Source organism: Salvelinus sp. IW2-2015, unplaced genomic scaffold (assembly GCF_002910315.2).
Source record: "Salvelinus sp. IW2-2015 unplaced genomic scaffold, ASM291031v2 Un_scaffold6147, whole genome shotgun sequence".
NCBI classification, from domain to species: Eukaryota; Metazoa; Chordata; class Actinopteri; order Salmoniformes; family Salmonidae; genus Salvelinus; species Salvelinus sp. IW2-2015.
The window spans coordinates 34,653-41,221 of NW_019947411.1; positions in this window are offsets into that span (position 1 = coordinate 34,653).

Genomic DNA, 6,569 nt, shown 5'->3' on the forward strand with positions numbered 1-6,569 from the left:
GCTTGTTTCTGTTAAGTCGCTTTTGGGTCCTCATTCACCAGCATAACAGAAGGATCCGACCAAGAATGGACCCAGCGACTACGGATTCTCGCAACTTTGCCGTCAAGATCCAGGGAGTAATGCTCGGCAGACACGAGCAGGAATTGTCTGCTGCTCGTCATGCCGTTGAGACCCTGGCCGCTCAGGTCTCCGACCTCTCAGGACAGTTTCAGAGTCTTCGTCTCGTGCCACCAGCTACTTCCTGGTCTTCCGAGTCTCCGGAACCTAGGGTTAATAACCCACCATGTTACTCTGGGCAGCCCACTGAGTGCCGCTCCTTTCTCACCCAGTGTGATATTGTGTTCTCTCTCCAGCCCAACACATACTCAAGAGAGAGAGCTCGGATCGCTTACGTCATATCACTCCTTACTGGTCGGGCTCGGAGTGGGGGCACAGCTATCTGGGAGGCAAGGGCTGAGTGTTCTAACGATTATCAGAACTTTAAAGAGGAGATGATACGGGTTTTTGATCGTTCAGTTTTTGGGAAGGAGGCTTCCAGGGCCCTGGCTTCCCTATGTCAAGGTGATCGATCCATAACGATTACTCTATAGAGTTTCGAACTCTTGCTGCCTCCAGTGACTGGAACGAGCCGGCGTTGCTCGCTCGTTTTCTGGAGGGACTCCACGCTGAGGTTAAAGATGAGATTCTCTCCCGGGAGTTCCTTCCAGCGTGGACTCTTTGATTGCACTCGCCATCCGCATAGAACGACGGGTAGATCTTCGTCACCGAGCTCGTGGAAGAGAGCTCGCGTTAACGGTGTTCCCCCTCTCCGCATCTCAACCATCTCCTCCCACCGGCTCAGAGACTGAGCCCATGCAGCTGGGAGGTATTCGCATCTCGACTAAGGAGAGGGAACGGAGAATCACCGACCGCCTTTGCCTCTATTGCGGTTCTGCTGGACATTTTGTCATTTCATGTCCAGTAAAAGGCCAGAGCTCATCAGTAAGCGGAGGGCTACTGGTGAGCGCTACTACTCAGGTCTCTCCATCAAGATCCTGTACTACCTTGTCGGTCCATCTACGCTGGACCGGTTCGGCTGCTTCCTGCAGTGCCTTGATAGACTCTGGGGCTGAGGGTTGTTTTATGGACGAAGCATGGGCTCGGAAACATGACATTCCTCTCAGACAGTTAGGGAAGCCCACGCCCATGTCTCCCTTAGATGGTAGTCTTCTCCCCAGTATCAGAGTGAAACACTACCTTTAACCCTCACAGTATCTGGTAACCACAGTGAGACCATTTCCTTTTTGATTTTTCGTTCACCTTTTACACCTGTTGTTTTGGGTCATCCCTGGCTAGTATGTCATAATCCTTCTATTAATTGGTCTAGTAATTCTATCCTATCCTGGAACGTTTCTTGTCATGTGAAGTGTTTAATGTCTGCTATCCCTCCTGTTTCTTCTGCCAACTCCCTTCCTCCTCACCGGTCGTATGATTGTTGTATTGATCTCCTTCCGGGGACCCTCCCCTCGGGGTAGACTATACTCTCTGTCGGCTCCCGAACGTAAGGCTCTCGAGGATTATCTGTCTGTTTCTCTCGACGCCGGTACCGTGGTGCCTTCTTCCTCTCCCGCCGGAGCGGGGTTTTTTTTTGTTAACCTCTAACGAGCCTATACCCCGGGTCCGGAGCACCCCCCACCCCCCACACACTGATTAGCATACTAGCATAGCTTCACAAGTAGATAGTAGCATCTAAATATCATTAAATCACAAGTCCAAGACACCAGATGAAAGATACAGTCTTGTGAATAAAGCCACCATTTCAGATTTTTTAAAATGTTTTACAGGGAAGACAAAATATGTAAATCTATTAGCTAAACACGTTAGCAAAATACACCCACATTCTAACTCCATCAGTTTCTTACTCCTTCAGGTGCTATCACAATTCGGCTCAACTAAGATATTGATATCCACTAACCAAGAAAAAACCTCTTCAGATGACAGTCTGATAACATATTCATGGTATAGGATAGTTTTTGTTAGAAAAAAGTGCATATTTCAGGTAGAAATCACAGTTTACAATTGCACCCACCATCACAAATCGACTAGAATTACTAGATAGAGCAACGTGTATGACCAATTTACTCATCATAAAACATTTCATAAAAATAGACAAAGCATAGCAATGGAAAGACCCAGTTCTTGTGATTTCAGACCATATTTCAGATTTTCTAAGCGTTTTTCAGCGAAAACACAATAAATCGATAAGTTACATACCACATGTGCAAACGTTACCAGAGCATCGATTCCAGCCAAAGAGCGCTATAACGTAATCACCGCCAAAATATATTAATTTTTTCACTAACCTTCTCAGAATTCTTCCGATGACACTCCTGTAACATCATTTTACAATATACATATACAGTTTGTTCGAAAAGGTGCATATTTAGCCATACAAAACCGTGGTTACACAATAAAAATACTAGGAAATCAAGCCTCAATATGTCTGACGTCATCTATCAGAGTGATCTAGTTTAATTGAAAGCTAATCATATACTTGACTAAAAAATACAGGGTTGACAGCAATCGAAAGACAAATAGTTCTTAATGCAACCGCTGATTTACATTTTTAAAAATTATCCTTACTTTTCAATACAGGGTTGGCCAAGTGAAGCTATACCAAACAAAATGGCGAAATATGCGTTTAAAATATTTCGACAGAAACACGATTTATCATATTAAATATTGCTTACTTTGAGCTGTTCTTCCATCAGATTCTTGGGCAATGTATCCTTTCTATGTTATAAACGTCTTTTTGGTCGATAGATGTGCTCTGTCCTTCGAAATGTCCACCACCAACGACCGACACCCCAAAACGTGTCCAAACTTTCAGAGTGCACAACAAAGAATTCCTAAAATCGCACTAAACGGATATAAATTGCTATAAAACGGTTCAAATTAACTACATTATGATGTTTTTAACAAACTATAACAACTGAAAACATGACCGGAGAAATATTGCTGGTTAGAAAACGATTTGGAACGAGGCAGGTCCGATGTCCTTCACGCTTCAGGCGCACGACGAGAAAGGGCGGTCTCTATACATTTTGGTCTTTTATAATGGCTGTGAATGTCCCATCGATTCCATTGAAAACGTGATGACGTACAGACACCCAGAGGAAGACGAGGCAGTGTCGGTTTCTTCATAGCATTCACTGTCGCCTTAAAAACAGACCCCAGATCAGAGGTAAAAATTTCTGAAATCTGAACCCTGTCATGAAAAGTGCTGTAGAAATTGTTCTGTACACTCAGAGACAAAATTCCAACTTCTATAAAACTAGAAGGTGTTTTCTATCCAATAATAACAATAATATGCATATTGTACGATCAAGAATTTAGCACGAGGCAGTTTAATTTGGAGACACAAATATGCTAATGCGGAACAGCACCCCCTATAGTTGCAAGAAGTTAAGAAGAAGGACGTACTCTGCGCCCCTGCGTGGATTATCGAGGGCTGAATGACATAACGGTTAAGAATCGTTATCCGCTTCCCCTTATGTCGTCAGCCTTCGAGATTCTGCAGGGAGCCAGGTTCTTTACTAATTGGACCTTCGTAACGCTTACCATCTCGTGCGCATCAGAGAGGGGGACGAGTGGAAAACGGCGTTTAACACTCCGTTAGGGCATTTTGAATACCGGGTTCTGCCGTTCGGTCTCGCTAATGCTCCAGCTGTCTTTCAGGCATTAGTTAATGATGTACGTGAGAGACATGCTGAACATCTTTGTTTTCGTTTATCTTGACGATATCCTGATTTTTTCACCGTCACTCGAGATTCATGTTCAGCACGTTCGACGTGTACTCCAGCGCCTTTTAGAGAATTGTCTCTACGTGAAGGCTGAGAAGTGCGCCTTTCATGTCTCCTCTGTCACATTTCTCGGTTCTGTTATTTCCGCTGAAGGCATTCAGATGGATCCCGCTAAGGTCCAGGCTGTCAGCGATTGGCCCGTTCCTAATCACGTGTCGAGTTGCAGCGCTTTCTCGGTTTCGCTAATTTCTATTGGCGTTTCATTCGTAATTTCGGTCAAGTGGCTGCCCCTCTCACAGCTCTGACTTCTGTCAAGACGTGCTTTAAGTGGTCCGGTTCCGCCCAGGGAGCTTTTGATCTCCTCAAGAAGCGTTTTACATCCGCTCCTATCCTTGTTACTCCTGACGTCACTAAACAATTCATTGTCGAGGTTGACGCTTCAGAGGTGGGCGTGGGAGCCATTCTGTCCCAGCGCTTCCATTCTGACGATAAGGTCCATCCTTGCGCTTATTTTTCTCATCGCCTGTCGCCATCGGAACGCAACTATGATGTGGGTAACCGCGAACTGCTCGCCATCCGCTTAGCCCTAGGCGAATGGCGACAGTGGTTGGAGGGGCGACCGTCCCTTTTGTCGTTTGGACTGACCATAAGAACCTTGAGTACATCCGTTCTGCCAAACGACTTAATGCACGTCAAGCTCGTTGGGCGTTGTTTTTCGCTCGTTTCGAGTTCGTGATTTCTTATCGCCCGGGAAATAAGAACATCAAGCCTGATTGCAGAAACAGAGTCTTTATTCCAGTCTTAAACAAAACCGATACTCCTGGATATATCTTAGGTAAATACAAAACAGGAAAACTGAAATCCTCTCTTCAGTAGAGAGGAACGACTGGAGACGCGACCACAGACTGCAGGTCGCTTCGGGAAGGCACAGGCCGTAGCTGACATAAACACCTGCTCACACGCAGCATCTGAAGAAGGCAAAAACACGACAGGGCGGAACAAGGACACAGAACAGCAAACATCAAACAAGGATCCGACAAGGACAGAAGCGGAAAACAGAGGGAGAAATAGGGACTCTAATCAGAGGGCAAAATAGGGGACAGGTGTGAAAGAGTAAATGAGGTAGTTAGGAGAATGAGGAACAGCTGGGAGCAGGAACGGAACGAAAGAGAGAGAGAGCGAGAGAGGGAGAGAGGGAGGGGGAGATAATCAATGACAAAACATGACACAGAGAGTCAGGTGAACTACTGTTCTGTAGTCTGGGGAAATGCATCATCAAGTGAAGTTAGGAGGCTGCAGAATGCACAGAACAAAGCAGCAAGGATTGTTTTAAGGTGGAGATATGGTTCTTCTGTTGCAGTCATGCGCAATGTTCTTGGTTGGTCATCAATCGACAAGATAATTGAAAGAAAAACATGCTTACTTTATTTCATAACATACATCATTTAAAACAGCCAAATTCTATTCACAACGGTATTCAGTTGGTAAGAGACAGACATTCCGTAAATACTAGGAATAGATTGTCCACCATCTTTGCGTTATCCACACAGAAAAGAAAAATAGGCAAAAGAACATTTCGATTTAGCGCAATAAAGAAATTGAATAAATTAACTGAGCAAACCAGAAACCTTTCAATATATAAATTTAAACATTATTTTAAAACGATTTAAATATAATACCTAGAAATGTTGTGGGACTATAGTAGATGAAGAATCAATATTTTTTAGATTGTGTCACGACTTCCACCGAAGGGGGCTCCTCTTCCCATTCAGGCGGCGCTCGGCGGTCGTCGTCACCGGTCTACTAGCTGCCACCGATTCCCTTTTCCTTTTCTGTTGGTTTTGTCTTATTGGTTTCACCTGTTTCTCGTTTGGGGGTTTTGCTCAGGAACACTCCTGTCTTTTATTTTTACTAGAAACGTGCTAAGAAATGTTCTTTCAGGTTGGGGGTGCATTTCATCTTGAATTTGGTTAAAAGGGCAGTGATTTCACTCATACTTTGAGGACTTGCTACCAAGCTCCTGTGTGTCAGATGCTTCTGGGAAGGCTTTCCACGAGATGTTGGAACATTGCTGCAGGGACTTGCTTCCATTCAGCCACAGGAGCATTTGTGAGGCCGGGCACTAAAGTTGGGCGATTAGGCCTGGCTTGCAGTTGGCATTCCAATTCATCCCAAAGGTGTGCGATGGGGTTGAAGTCAGGGCTCTGTGCAGGCCAGTCAATTTCTTCCACACGATCTCAACAAAACATTTCTGAATGGACGTCACTTTGTGCACGGGGGCATTGTCATGCTCAAACAGCAAAGAAAAGTATACCTCCTCAACCAAACTTTACAGTTTGTACTATGCATTGGGGCAGGTAGCGTTCTCCTTGCATCCCCCAAACCCAGATTTGTCCGGTGTTGGTGTTGATATCGTGTAGTCATAGTAACCAGGAGTGGTATGGTGTTGATATCGTGTGTATCTAAAGAGCAAAAGGAACGTGCATTGTGGCTCGCAAAATAATCCACGCATAAAGTGAATAGCATTGATTTTCGGAGCAGGGCCCCGGTAAAATGTGTTATCTCTGGCGTCCTGTAGGACATTGATAATCAATATTTTAGGCAAAACAAATCCAGGAGTAGTTCATTCACGCCGCTGGAAGGAATCTGTTATTGAAGAGTCTGAATGTAAAATGTTGCAACTGTGGTGGGGATCATATTTCCGAATTCCCTGAGTGCCCTGATAGGGTGAAAGATTGAAGTGTCAAGCAAATCTATGTGGAGGCGGTGAAGAACGTTGAAGGGGAA